General features: G+C 48.0%; 1 protein-coding gene across 1 annotated transcript in view; it reads right to left on the reverse strand.

The window, feature by feature from the left end:
* Window positions 1-12,823, reverse strand: part of PCOLCE2 (procollagen C-endopeptidase enhancer 2) — a 107,972-nt gene that overhangs the window by 65,522 nt on the left and 29,627 nt on the right. The window lies entirely within an intron of this gene.

Raw genomic sequence — 12,823 nt, forward strand, 5'->3', positions numbered from 1 at the left:
TATGCGGAGATGCGAGGTGGAGGAAGATTTGGAGGAACGGGTAAGAGACCCACGTCCCTGTATTCCCGAGGGATCGGCCGCTGCAGCTGAGGGGCCCGGCCTACACCCGTTCACCCTGCTGCCTCTCCCGCTACCCGCGTGTTAGCTGCTGCTGCCCCGCCACTAGGCCCGCTACCACCACCACCGGTAGCGGTACCCTGCCAATCCGCCCTGGCGGACCGACCTGCAGCAGAAGCTTGTGACCGCCCTGATCCGCTTCCATGGAAGAAGCCGAAGGCTGAAGCCGTCAGCAAAGATGCACCGGAGGCATGGCGGGGATGCGGCTGCCAGGAGGCAGAGCAGGCCATGTCACAGCGGGGTCCCTCATTACTGAAGGTGCCGGTCGTAGCCGACACGGAGGGACTCTGGCTGGGCCCGTCCCCCGCACACGCTGAACCGGAGCAAACAGAAAGTGCTCCCGGCTGGGAGCGACGGCAACAGCAGCTGCGCAGGGAGATCGATGCCCGAGAGGGGTGTAGAGCGGCTGTGCATGCCCGCATGAATATGGAGGAAGATGATCCGCAGCTAGCTACCATCGGGGTCCACGGCGGTGCACCATGTGAAGGTGGCACTAGAGCCCCGCGATTGAGGATGGACTGCTAAGCCGGAGGTCCTCCGCCTAAAAGTTGTCCCCGTTGGGACCACCAAAGAGTTGTTTGTTTGTTTGAAAGTTCTGCTGATGATAAGAAAAATGATTACCGAACAGTAACCTGATTGTCTGCTTGATTTGCAACCGGCCGGAGCCGGCACCGTTGTCCCAGTGGGGACCGTTTAAAAGTTGTTTTGCATGGGAACTATCCATGGACAAGCCTGTGAACTTGCAGGGCAACCACAAACGTTAGTGGCTTGTAAATAAGTTGTTTACCGTTACCGTTTTCTGCAAGGCCGCCTCCGGAGAGGCAGGTTGGAGGGAGGGCCCTGAGCAGAGCAGGCTGGGGCCCAGCCACCAAAGGAACCGGTGGCTACCCTCTGGAGGGCAAGGACAGATCCCGCTCGGGTACCGTGTGCTGGACTGTGGGTCAAGGGGTGCTGCCTGGGCTTTAGGGGCAGCATCAGGGCCAGGTTGCTTGGGTGGGAGAGAGCGGAAAACCAAAACCGTAAACCGTTATGCAACGTTAAAAGAAATGTGCCTCCCGTCTTGGGAAGAGTTATTATTAAAAATGTAAAAATGTTATATTTTACTATGTTATCTCTTTTTCAGAAAAATAAAACCGATGTTGGACGGCAGCCCGCGGACGGTCTGCATTTTGCTAAGGGGGAATGTGTCGCCCTGGGCAAGCCAGGGGACACAGGTCACACACCACCACACCCTACATCCCAGTTAGGAACACCAAAGCTAACCAAAAATCCTTGTTGCCTTCCTCCAGAGGCTGATGATTCACACCAGGGGGTGGGCCAGGCAGTTGGCTCCGCCCACCGAGGAGGACACAGCTCTGGAGGCGGGAGAAACCAGGCAGTCAGCTCAGGGACGAGCTTGAGTAAACAGCAGATAGCTCAGGGAGGAGCAGGAGTGAGGAGCTAAGTGGAGGAGTAAACAAGTAGTGAAAGTAGAAAAGTGGTAAAGGAGGAAAGCAAGTGAGGTGACAGGAAAGAAAGAAAGCCTGAAGGGTCCAGCTGTGTGTAGGACCAGGTCAGCAAGGTCAGCAACGGCGGTGACTGTCTGGAGGGGGACCGTTTGGAAGTTCCTGGAAGGACCCCGTAGGCTGTGTGCCCGGCGGTCTGGAGCAGTGTTCCGAAGGACAGTCAGCACCAGGGCAGGGGCCTCTCGGACCCCGGCAAGGCTTGGAGTCACCATAATTTGCCGAATCCGTCAGTGAAGGGGACGTAAATCATATAGAGCAGCGGTGGTGGAATCACCACAACCGTGGGTGGCGTCACGGACAATAATCATCCCCACACCCAACAAATCCCCTTTCACTCACGGGCGAGGAGTGCCGCTCGAGAAACCCCCGGGATCCGGCCCACAGCTCGAGCCACCACTGAGCAGCAGCCGCCGGACCCGAGCAGAAGGGGTGAGCATAGTGTGCTGACACCCTCCTCCCCGCCCGCGACACTGCTATAGTCTATGTATAAGGTGTCCTTCATGTTTATTATGCAGTCCCATAGACCTCCATGTATCATGCAGCCAGCACCCCCAGGCCTCCATGTATTATGCAGCCAGTCCCACCAGGGCCTCCATGTGTCATGCAGCCAGCCCCACCAGGTGTCATGCAGCCAGCCCCACCAGGGCCTCCATGTGTAATGCAGCCAGCTTCCCCCGGGCCTATATGTGTCATGCAGCCAGCCCCCCAGGGCCTCTATGCGTCATGCAGCCAGCCCCCCCAGGGCCTCTATGCGTCATGCAGCCAGCCCCCCCCAGGGTCTCTATGTGTCATGCAGCCAGCCCCCCCAGGGTCTCCATGTGTCATGCAGCCAGCCCCCCCAGGGCCTCCATGTGTCATGCAGCCAGCTTCCCAGGACCTCCATGTGTCATGCAGCCGCCCCCCCCCAGGGCCTCCATGTGTCATGCAGCCAGCCCCCCCAGGGCCTCCATGTGTCATGCAGCCAGCCCCCAGGGCTTCTATGTGTAATGCAGCCTGCCAGCCAGCCCCACCAGGGCCTCCATGTATCATGCAGGCAGCTTCCCCGGGCCTATATGTGTCATGCAGCCAGCAAAATAAAAAAACAAGTACCTCTCAGCTCCTTCTGACCCCTGCGACTGCGGTAGTTATGCCCCTGCCCCCATATGTCACACACCCTGCTCCCTATACAGCCTGCACCCCCATATCACACACACACCCTGACCCACATATCTCACCCTGCCCGTACCCCAACTTACCCCTCTCAAACACTCTGCACCCTTCACATGCTTCTGTCACAGTCTGCAGCCCTCATATCCCACTCACCCTGCAGCCCCTCCCCTCATGTCCCCTCTTTTCTCATTACCACTCATGTGTTCGAAGTATCTTCTCCTGCTTTCTCCCCGGCATCCTGTGTCTCCTCCCACACAGTCACATGGGCGTGACATCATCGCAGGTCCTGGTAGGGATGGTTTCCGTCTGCCGTGCAGGAGCACATCTCCTCTGCAGCAGGTCAGGAACGCCTGGTGGCCTCTCCAGGTCAGGGGCCCCTCTGCCCCCCTGCAGACACTGGGCCCCCCTGACTCACAGGCCGGCCCCCTAACGGTCGCGCAGTCGGCCACTACATAGTGGCACTACACATAGGGGCCCGGCAGCCGGCTCTGCAGAGCGGCTGCCGGGCCCCTATAACCCTGCGGGCCCGGTCGCAGTGGCGACCTCTGTGACCGCGATCGTTACGCCCCTGGATGCAGGCCTCCAGGAGCACGATCCAGGCACAATGTAGGAGCACTACAATGCTACGACAAGGCTACGACAAGTACTATGACAAGGCTACGACAAGGCTACGACAAGTACTTATTTGCAATTCTTAATTCTGCAACATTCACTGCGTTAGACACCGTGGGTGTTTTCCAGAGACTAAATAGTCACTATACCTGTAGATGAATTCCCAGAGGGGTGTATTTCAGAAATTGGGTCCAAAATGTGGTCACTAGTGGAGGATTTTTGCTGTTCTGGCACCTCAGTGGTGCTGCCAATTTGACATAGCAGTCGCAAACCAATCCAACTAAATCTGAATTCAAATATGGTGGTCCTTCCCTTCTTCACTTTGTACTGTGCTTCAAAAGTAGCTTTTGACCACATATGGGATATTGGAATAATCAGCAGAAATTGCACAACAAATTGTATCATTTATTATCTTGTGTTACTCTAGTGCAATTGAAAAAATTGGGGTTAAAGCAACATTATTGTGGCTAAAAATGTATTTTTTCATTTTTACGGCTCAACGTTTTAAAATTCCGCAAAGCACCTGTGGGTTCCAGGTGCTCACTAAACATCCAGACAAATTCCATGAGGGGTGTAGTTCCCAAAATGGGGTCACTTGTGGGGGATTTCAATGTTTAGGCACCTCAGGGGCTTTGCCAATGTGACAATGTACCCGCAAACCATTCCAACTAAATTTGAACTCAAATATGGCGCTCTTTCCCTTCTTCACTTTGTACTGTAAGTCAAAAATATGGGGTACTGGCGTACTCAGGAACAATTGCATAACAAATTGTAAGGTCCATTATCTCCTGTTACCTTTGTGAAAATGAAAGCTTTGGAGTTAAAGCACATTTTTGTGATAACATTTTTTTAAAATTTTTTTCATTTTACCGGCTCAACGTTTTAAAATCTGTTAAGCACCCAACGGTTAAAGGTGCTCACCAACTATTTAGATACATTTCTTGAGAAGTAAAGTTTCCAAAATTGGGTCACTTGTGCCAGTGCGCCACTGTCTAGACACATCAGGGGCTCTCCAAACACGACATGGCATCCACTATCGACTGCAGCTAATTTAGCGTTCAAAAAGTCAAATGCACTCTTTCCCTTCCAATCCCTGCCGTGAACCAAAATAGTAGATTTCCACCACACATGAGTTATCAGTGTACTCAAGAGAAATGGCACAACTAATAGTATGGCACATTTCTTCCTGTTACCCTTAGGAAAATAAAAGATTTCAAGTTGAATTAATTAACAATTTTTTGGTAAAAATTTATTTTTTTATTTTCACGTTATAAAATTCTGTGAAGCACCTGGGGGTTCAAGATACTCAGCAGCCATCTAGATAAATTCCCTGAGGGGTCCAGTTTCCAAAATGGGGTCACTTGTGGGGGAGCTCTACTATTTAAGCACATCAGGGGCTCTCAAAATACAACATGACACTTAGCTAAGTGGACCGGTAGAAGTGCCTAGTCGGCGTGAAACGGCCGTCGTCCGTTGAGCTCTCCGCCACCGCTCCCTCTCCCTTGCTGTTACTTGTTCATGTTACCTCATTTTGAACAATAAATCTTGGACTGAAGGCTGAATGCCCCGTGACTTCTACTTTTTTTTATTAAAAGATATGCATCTCTTACTAACTTAGGCCGAAGTCACACTTGTGCGTATCTCACGCGAGTCTCGCATCACATCACCTGGCACGACCTGCCGCCCTCTGGACAGGAGCGTCTCAGCTGCATAGAAATACATGCAGCCGACCCGCTCCTGTCAGGAGAGTGTGCGGTCGTGCCAGGTGATGCGATGCGAGACTTCCCTCCATTAACCCCTTAGTGAATGAAACAATTTTGACCTTAATGACCAGGTCAAATTTTTTACATCTGACCAGTGTCCCTTTATGTTGTAATAACTCTGGAACGTTTCAACGGATTCCAGCGTTCCTGGGAATTTTTTTTTGTGACAAATTGTACTTTAGGTTAGTGGTAAATTTAGGTTGATATTTTTAGTGTTTATTTGTGAAAATATCGGAATTTTGCCGAAAAGTTTGAAAGTGGTACAATTTTCAAACTTTCAGTTTTTATATTCTTAAACGAGGTAGTCATGCTGTACAAAATAATTAATAAATAACATTATCCATATGTCTACTTTGCATCTGCACCATTTTTGAAACGTCATTTTATATTGTTAGGATGTTATAAGGGTTAAAAGTTTAGCTCAATTTACAAAACCTGTTTTTTTAGGGACCTATTCAGATTTAATAATATTTATTCACTTACATAGCGCTATTAATTCCACAGCACTTTACATACATCAGCAACACTGTCCCCATCGGGGATCACAACCTAAATTCCCTATCACTATGTTGTGTGGGAGAAAACTGGAGTACCCAGAGGAAACTCATGCAAGCATGGGGAGAACATACAAACTCCTTGCAGATGTTGTCCTTGGTGGGATTTGAACCCAGGACTCCAGCACTGCATGACTGCAGTGATAACAACTGAGCCACCTTGCTGCTCAAGTTAATGGATTGGAATGGACTTTGAGGTGCCTATATATAGGAAACTCCACCAAAAGTGATACCATTTTAGAAACCACACCCCTCAAATACATTAAGGCCGGTTTCGGATGTCCATGTTTAATCAGGTACAAGCCATATGCATGGTTATGGTCATACATGTATCATACGTATGTCACATGTGTGACATCTGTGTTTGCATACGTGTGACACATACCGGTGAAAACACGGGTCTTTGAAATAAAATGATATTCTATATTCACCTGTATCTGGCACTGTTTTCTTCGGCTCTGCTGCCTCCTGCTTCTGACCGCCGCTCATTATATTCATTGATTATTAACTGCACTGAGAAGCTGGAAGCCGGAGCATCACGAGGACAGCGCTGGTACAGCACCGCCGAAGATAGCATCGCAGGGACAGGTGAGTATTCACAAAGCAAGCAGTGTGTTTGCAGTGACGTCCAGGAGGGCATTGGAGTTCCCAATGAACTCTGATGACATCCTGATGACACCCCCACAACACGAGCTACAGCGGGTGTCAGGACAGTGACTTCATGGGTTCATCAGAGTTCATTGGGAGCTCCAATGACCTCCTAGATGTCACTGCACACACACTGCTTGCTTGCTGAATACTCACTTGTCACCGATGATGGCGATGCTGTCCCTGGCACTGTCCCCGCGATACTCAGGCTTCCAGCTCCTCAGTGCAGTGAATAATCAATTATTTAATGAGCGGGGGTCAGAAGCAGGAGGCAGCAAAGCCGAAAACAGCATCGCTGGATACAGGTGAATATAGAAAATCTTTTTATTTAAGAGACCCAAGTTTTCTCTGGTATGTGTCACACTGATGTCACATGGATCACATCAGTATGTGATCCGTGTGACACCCGTGGTGCCGGAAAAAAAATGGACATGTCTCCGTGTGTGCGTGCGGGGCCATGAGGGTTCACACGGTCCTTGTGAAAACACGGCCGTGTGAGTAACAGTATAGAATAACATGGGCATGTGTGGCATCCGTGTTAAAAACGTTTGTCACACGTACCTGAAACCGGCCTAAAGCTGCTGTCAGGTGCTACACAGGAATTAATGCAAAGTGGAATGAAAAAGAAAAATTGTATTTCTTTCTCTGAAATGTTGCTTTAGCCCCATTTTTTTCACTTTTACAAGGGATAGCATGAAAAATAGCAAACTGGACCCCGAGTTTTTTACCCAGTTTCTGCAGAGCATATTTATACTGTACATTTGGTCAGAAACTTCTGTTTGGACACACAGCCGGGCTTGAAAGGGAAGCAGCACCATTGGAATTTTGGAACACAAATTTGGCTGAGGCCTCCGACACACATCTGTGAAAATGCACGCATGTGTGTTATGGTCCGTTTTTCGGGTCCGTGTCCCGTTTTTGTGTCCGTTTTTATGGTCCGTGTGGCATCTGTGTGACCAGCGTATGCTAGCCGTGTGTGCGTGTGTAATGCCCGTGTGTGTGAGATTTGTAACTGACGTGTGTGTTTTCCATGTGAAATGTCTGTGTGTGTGATGTAAAATGTCGTTGATGCTTACCCGCAGACAGCAGACAGAGTCGCGCGCTGAGAATGAACTCGGGTGAACTTCACCCGACTTCATTGTCATACTGCAGCTCTGTCTGTGTCGCGTACTTATTAGCGGTCACCCGTGAAGGACTCACAGGTGACCGCTAATCCCCTGAGTGACTAAAGTGAGCACTCACTGCCGTCACTCAGGTTACCCGCGGCTAGCTGGAGTCCACCCCCGTGACCGTAACTCACCTGTGACTTCATCGCTGTAACTCGGGAGACTTGTTGTCACAGTTGGAGGAACCAGCGGTGGCTGCGAGTAACCTGAGTGACAGCACAGCTGATCGCGATACCTCAGTTGCTGCGTGGAGCTGACAGGAGCGGTGGTGTTCTTCTGCCGCTCCTGTCACCTTCATGTAGCAGAGCTGGAAGCGACGCGGGACCTCCGTGGATTACGCCGGACATGGATGGGTATTTGGGGCTTAATAAATTGGTGAACGTTACAATTCAACGTTAGTGTTTATTATTTCAAATAAAGGATTTTTCGCTGTGTGTGTTTATTTACTGTAACTTACAGATTAATCATGGAAGGTATCTCGGGGAGACGCCGGACATGATTAATCTTGGACTTAGTGGCAGCTATGGGCTGCCATTAACTCTTTATTACCCCGATTGCCAACACACCAGGGCAATTCAGGAAGAGCCAGGTAGAGTCCCAGAACTGTTGCATCTAATGGATGCGGCATTTCTGGGCGGCTGCTGGCTGATATTGTTAGGGTGGGGGGCTCCCCATAACGTGGAGCTCCCCATCCTGAGAATAGCAGCCTTCAGCCATGTGACTTAACCCTGGCTGGTATCAAAATGGTGGGGAAGCGCACCAAGCTCATTTTTTTTTAATTATTTATTTATTTTACTGCACAGTATAGACCCGTCCACCGGCGGCTGTGATTGGTTGCAGTGAGACAGCTGTCACTCAGCATGGGGGCATGTCTCACTGCAACCAATCATAGGCGCTGGTGGGCGGGGAAAGCAGGGAATACGAGATTGATTAATGAGCGGCCGGCTTTTTCAAAATAGTAAAAGCCGCCGGAGCAGTGTGAACGCCGTGCAGCACCGTGCCGGTGATCGGGGATCGGTAAGTATGAGAGAGGGGGGAGACTGAAGACAGACAGAGAGAGGGACAGACAAGACCGAGAGAGAGACCGACTGACAGAGAGAGACCGACTGACAGACTGAGGGAGATTGACCGACATAGACAGAAAAAGAAAGAATAGCCGACATCGCTACAAAAAAGCACAAAACGTACAAGGAGCATACAGAGATGCATCCAAGTCACGTACTTGTGCGCACCAAACCATTGACTTTCATGGTGTCCGTGTGTGCGTGTTCTGTGCAGGAAATGGACATGCTGCCGTGAAAAACGGAAACACATACGGATCATGGACACGGACACACGGACATGATGAAAAACGTAAGTTTGACCACAGACATAGATTAACATTGGTGCACGTTTGTCCGTGTCTCCAGTATATACGGAAACGGACAAAACACGCACGTTTTTAACGGATGTGTGTCGGAGGCCTGAAATAGATTGCGATCACTTGTCACATTTGCAGGGACCTAAACAGCAGAAATCACCTACAAGAGACCCCATTTTGGAAACTACACCCCTCAAGGATTTTATTCAGGGGTATAATGAGTATTTTGATAACACAGGTACTCCACACAATTTGATAATTTTAGGTCGTCATATTGTAAATTTTCATTTTTTAAATGTTGCTTTAGTCCTAAATTTGTCATTTTCACAACAGATAGTAGGAGAAAACAGACTACATAATTTGTTACACAATTTCTCCCAAATTTGATAATACCATATGTGTGGTCAAAAACTTCTGTTTGGGTTTATGGCACGGCTCAGAAAGGAAAGATTGCTATATCATTTTTGGGGAGTAAATTTGTCTGGTTGTGGGGACCATGTTCCATTTGCAGGGCTCTAAGGTGCCTAAATAGCAGAAATCCCCTACAAGTACTGCCTTTTTGAAAACTAGACCCTCAATTCATCTAGTGGTGTTATGGGAATTTTTAACCTACAGGTGATTCACAAAACTTAAAAAAAAGTGACCCCATTGTCTGGACCAGTGGTATCCATCTTTTTAGGCGTGAACAGAGCTGTTGTTGTCCACACTTGTGTGCTAAAAAGGCGCCTAAAATGATGGTACACTGCTGAAACAGAGACTAGACGGAGTCGAAAGTGACTCCATTGGCCTCATGGTTCCATCGGAGGATTTGTCTGAATTGCAGTTTTGTGGATTTACATGGAAACCCCCATGTAAGTGTTCAGCGGAGAGCAAAGGAAAAATTTGAACTGAGGTTTATTCCGATTTTTGGGAGGTAGAATGATCAAATAGACAGCAGTTAAACAAAATATAAACCGTATATATATTTTTGCGTTGTTTACTGTGAGGAATTTGTGGTAACGCGGCTTTATGCTTCAGATCGGTGCGATTACAGCAATAACAGATTGTTTTGTTTTTGTTTTGTTTTTTAAATTGTTGCAATGTTCTGAGAGGTGTAAGTTTTATTTTTTGGTGAACATAGCTGTTTTTTTTGTGCGATGAGTTGGAGATTTTTTTGGTACCATTTTGGGCACATAACATCTTTTGATCGCTATTTATTCAGATTTTTCAGACACAGAGTGAACAAAAAGCAGCTATTCACTTATTGTTTGTTTGTTTTTTTTACGAGGTTCACAGTGCGGTAAAAGTGATAAGACCAATTTATTCTTTGAGTCAGTATGATTATTGCAGAACCGGATTTATTTAGGTTTTTTATGCTTTGCTATTTTGCACACTAAAAACTATATTTTACAAAACTGAATTTGTTTTTGCACTGCCATATTCTGAGAGCTGTAATTTTTCCCCAAAATTTTCAGAATGAGGCACATTAGGGGACTTGTTTTTTCTGAGACGACTTGGGGTTTTCATTTGTGACGCCCTGGCACACCTAGTAGTCACACAGTAAAGGCCCCTGCATAACACCATCCCACAAAGGGTTACATACAGCCGACCTGAAACCCTAGTCACCCCCCCAGAGTAGGACAGGCACACCAATGGGCGGGACCAGGCGGATGGAGAACGCTCACCTAGGGGTCAGGAGAACCAAGGGCGGGAAAAGTCAGTCAGTGAGTCTTGTCTTGAGTGGAGTAGTTGAGAGGAGTGGAAGTCCAAGTTCAAACCAGAGTGGAAAGTTGTTGGGGTTGGAGCCCCGGCGTGCTGGCTAGGTGGCATACGGTGTTCAGTGTCAAACAGGAGACGGGAAGACAGCTGCCGGAGATCCGAGGTGGACCGGGACAGGGTAGGAGCCTGCCGGTACCGACACCGGAGAACCGACCCGGAAACCGTGCACTGAGGGGGTACTTGGACCCTGAAGCCAGGACCGGAACCAATGGCCTAGCTAATTAACCAATTGAGGGCAGGATTATAGGTCCTGTCCCAACCAAAGTCCCAAAAGCAGACAACCACCCACCGCGGGGGATAGGGCATCCGCCAGGGCCCGGTAGATCCCAAGGGCCAGCATCAGCGAGCAAGGCTCCCACCCGTAGTTCTGGGAGCGGGCTTCCGTGTTCCATACCGGAGAGCCCAAAGAGAACTCACAGTAGTGCAGAGGAAAGTGACACAGACCATCAGCCCGGGTGTGGGACCCGAATACACCCGGTCGTGGCGGCCAGCCACCATCACCTTGGTTTACAATTGGACTTGTCTGATTTATTTAATCGTGAGTAAACTAACATCCCCCGGTCTGACCGGGTATGTCGGCCCCTGCAATCACCACCCTCACCACAGAGACACTGGGCCCTGGGGCATCCATCCCTACCCACGGAGGAGTTAACATCCAGCTGCCATCCCATCGCCCCCAGGTATCCGACAACAGCAGCAGTGGTGCCACACTTCACCACACACCGTGGGTGGCGTCACAGACAGTTTACGGCAAATCCCGTACAAATACGTCCCCTTTTATTTGAAGTGTCCGCGCGACCCCCGGGTCCGGTAGAATCCCTCGAGCCACACTGCGGATCCGGATCTGAGCAGCCCGGCTGCTGGCACGGGGGAGGCATACATTCATACCAGTTTTTTTTTGCATATGACTTTTTTTGATCGCTTTTTATTCAATGTTTTTGTTCGACAGTATGAGTGACATTTTTGGATTGTTTTTAATTTTTTTTAGATTGTTCACTGTATGGAATAATTAACGTGACATTTTTATCAATCGGTTCGTTGCGACGCAGTGATATTAATTACGTGTACTTTTTTGTTTATTTTTGTCCTTATGCAAACTCTGCAAGTTTTAGTGGTAAAACGGGTTTTGGGGAATTTTTGTTCTTTTTACTTTTTTTTATATATTTTATCTCACTTTTTTCACTTTTTTACCTAGTCCCACTGTGGGACATGAATATTTTTTACTTTGCTCAGTGGTCTCATGCACGCCGTTATTCGTTTTAATATGTATTGCAAGACATTAAAAGGTCAAAACTGGAATGCAAAACGCCAGTCTAATGAATTTATCCTCCAGAATTAGCCACTTTGGTGCACCCTTGATATGAAAAACAGCTCAGTGCACCCTCACACCTACTTATTTTCATTCTCTCTCCACTCCAAAGTAAATTAAACTAAGCACATCAGTCATATAGAAGATGTAGCCCGTATAAAAAAGCATACGTTTTGTGTTTTGACTTAGTATTGTCAAGCACTCAGCACACCATTCCTCCCCTGAATTAGCATGCCTTCAAGCCTTCCCATACGTTAATTGACAGCACTTGTTTGCCCAGATCGAGCACTGCCGGAAGAGAAATCTCCGGAGTGCACACACATACTGCCAAGCGCAGGGGTCAAGCATGCAGACACAATGAGCTCTGTCACATAACCTATAGGGAAGCGGAGAGAGAGTCAGGTATGCATTTTAATTTGGCTATCTCCCCTATATTACCATGTGCTTTGAGTTTTGGGGGTGACCCACTCCCTTTACATAGTCACATCTCAGTTTCCTAAAGCGGATCTAATTGCCAACTTGACTTTTTATTTTTTTCTGGCCAGATTATTAAAAAATCATGGACAATGTTTGTTATGAACTTATTAGAAGACTATAAGTCATTATGATTACAAGTGATACATGTCTACAGCCCATAATACTGATATGAAGATGATATCTGCATTTACTGAAAACTGTAAAATAAGGATTATTAAAGGAAGAAAATCTATGTAAGTTTTTTCAGCTTAAAAAAATCATGGATGCCTTAAATTATTTTTACGAACAGGTCAAAAAAGTGTCCCTATTTTTATGAATTGCATTGGAATTTCTAAACAGATGGCAACCCAGTCTTACATCCGGCACGTCTAGTGATCAGCTGTTACTAGCTTCAGTAATTGGAAG

This window comes from Anomaloglossus baeobatrachus, chromosome 3 (assembly GCF_048569485.1).
Source record: "Anomaloglossus baeobatrachus isolate aAnoBae1 chromosome 3, aAnoBae1.hap1, whole genome shotgun sequence".
Lineage (NCBI taxonomy): Eukaryota > Metazoa > Chordata > Amphibia > Anura > Aromobatidae > Anomaloglossus > Anomaloglossus baeobatrachus.